The sequence below is a fragment of the Marmota flaviventris genome, chromosome 5, assembly GCF_047511675.1.
Source record: "Marmota flaviventris isolate mMarFla1 chromosome 5, mMarFla1.hap1, whole genome shotgun sequence".
NCBI classification, from domain to species: Eukaryota; Metazoa; Chordata; class Mammalia; order Rodentia; family Sciuridae; genus Marmota; species Marmota flaviventris.
Window position 1 is genome coordinate 6,046,363 of NC_092502.1, and position 2,572 is coordinate 6,048,934.

The window sequence follows — 2,572 nt, forward strand, 5'->3', positions numbered from 1 at the left end:
TACCCAATCCAGGAGACTTGCAAAAGGAAGGCTCCTTAAGTGCCACTGCTGTCACAAACGGAGTCAAGGATGGAGGCATCAAGCACTTCACACTTCCCCAGAAGAACCCTAGTACTGAGATTGGAGTGATCCAAAACTTTTGGGTTATTCTAAAGGAAGACATGAGAATAGAATCTTAAATAATTTAACTGGAGCTATTATGCTACTATGTTAAAATTTCTTTGATTCATATGAATAATTTTAAATTACATGGTCTTTAAGATAGTAGTCATGTTTACTCATTTTGATAAACAAACTCCATACTGTGTCCCCAAGGTCCAAAATTCTGATGAGAGACATCTATGTGGGTCAAGATGTTGGCATGGCCTCCAGCCCCAATCACTCAGAAGACTGAAACAAGAGGTTTTCTTGAGTCCAGGAGTTGGACATCAGCCTGGCGACATAGTGCAAACCCTGTCTCAGAAAAATTTGTGAGTGATCTGTGAAATTAAAAAAAATCATATTTATTAATGGGATATGGATGAATTTATTTGATTCAAAAATTGTCATATATATGTTAGAGTATATTTAGTTGATAAATCAAGTTTGCTAATAGAGAAAATATTTTGTTTAAATAAATTATTCTCTGGATTCCAAGTAGCCAGTCTCAAATGCCATCAGTTTTATGGTGAACTTTGCAGGCTAATACAGGGACTGAGAATAAATAATCTATATTTAAAGTGAAATAAATGAAGATAATCAGTAAACAATATCTAGGCAAATAGAGAAGACAGGATTTAGCTGCTGATGGTTAAGAGATAATGGTTCTATGGGGCGAGAGTAAAGTTGGATAATATAAAATAAAAGTCTTATTTCAAATTACAAACATTAATAGAAAAATTTGTACAGAGATGAGCAGTTTTCTTATATTCCAGATTATGTGTAGTCTCTTCATGCTAGTCACAAAATTACATTTTCAGTTACCAATATTACTGAAAGGACTTGCAGATAATTCCTGGGGGATGAGGCAGAAAGTTTATCTACATTATAAAGAACAGATTCTTTGAGTCAATCTGCTGAAAGCCCCCATCACCTCCTTGTTCCTCAGGCTGTAGATGATGGGGTTGAGCATTGGAGTGAGGATGGTGTAGAAGACAGCCAGAACCTTGTCCTCTGCTGGAGAGTGGAGGGATCTTGGGTGTAGGTAAGTGTAAGAAAAGAGTGCATAGTAGAAGGTCACCACAGTGAGGTGGGTGCTGTAGGTGGAGTAGGCCTTCTTCCTCCCCTCCCCTGAGTGCATATGGCAAACAGCAAGGAGAATATGATCATAGGAGAAAACAATTACAATGAATGGAAACACCAGAAAAAGTGTAGTGCTCACAAACACTGTGTACTCATAGACCCAGGTGTCCATGCAGGCCAGGGTCAGCATGGCAGGGACATCACAGAAGAAATGATTGATGATCCTGGATCTGCAGTAAGGGATATAGAGAGCATATATGGTGTGTGCACAGGAGTTGACAGTGCCCATTGTCCAAGATCCCAATATCATGAGCACACATATTATTTTGTTCATGCACATGGGATAATGGAGAGGACAGCAAATTGCCACATAATGGTATAGGCCATAGATGTCAACAATAGTGTTTCTGCACCTGCTAAATCAGGAAAAAGAAACTCTGAATCCCACATCCAATGAATGAGATAGACTTGTTTCCAAAGAGGAAAGCAGAAGCCATCTTAGGAACAATTGTGGAGATGTAGCTTAGGTCAATGAGGGAGAGCTGACTAAGCAAGAAATACATGAGTATGTGGAGATGGATATCCAGGAGGATGAGAAGTGTCATGATCAGGTTGCCTATTAGAGCCATTAGGAAGATGAGAGCAATAAAAATGAAGAGGAAAAGGCCACTTGTTGATGATGGGAACAATCCCAATAAAATGAAATCAGTTGATGTTTGATTGTAATATTCCATATAGGATTAATATGGTTTATCCTAAAGGAAGATACAAAAATTAGTTAGGTCCAATACATTCTATAAAGCCTATTTGGAAAAAATTCCTTAGTGTAATTAGACTCTGTGGCTTATTCATAAAATCTATGCCTCTTAAACAAAGAACCAGTGTTCCTTACTTGTAAAAAATCTAATATTCTTCCTTAGAGATTGGTACTTTCTGAGACAGCAATTTATGATAAAAATATTTTGTGATAAATCTGAAAATTTATTGAACAAAAATATTTGTGTTTCAACTTCTTAGCATGTATGCTTTATGGTTGCACACAAACTTATAAGTTATCCAAGTCAGAAGGTACACTCAAACTACAGGCATAGAAAATTCATGTAAATGCACAAATGTAAGTTTATAAATAAAAACATGTTAAAACCCTCATGGCATGACTCATTTCTTCCATATTTATTGCTTAATAGTTAAGTCTAAAATTTTAGATTCGTTTCTAATTGTAAAGATTTTTTTGTTTCTTCTTGAGTAGGATTTGTACAATAGTATCATTAGCAACTTCTTTTAAATCAGTAATTGTTATTTGATTTTCTGTTCAGAAATATAGACTAGATTATTATATGGAAGATTGCAA

At 35.9% G+C, this 2,572-nt stretch overlaps 1 pseudogene; it reads right to left on the reverse strand.

Moving 5' to 3' along the window:
- Positions 1 to 1,024: 1,024 nt before the first annotated feature.
- LOC139705642 (olfactory receptor 2L3-like) lies at positions 1,025 to 1,955 on the reverse strand (annotated as a pseudogene).
- Positions 1,956 to 2,572: the final 617 nt, after the last annotated feature.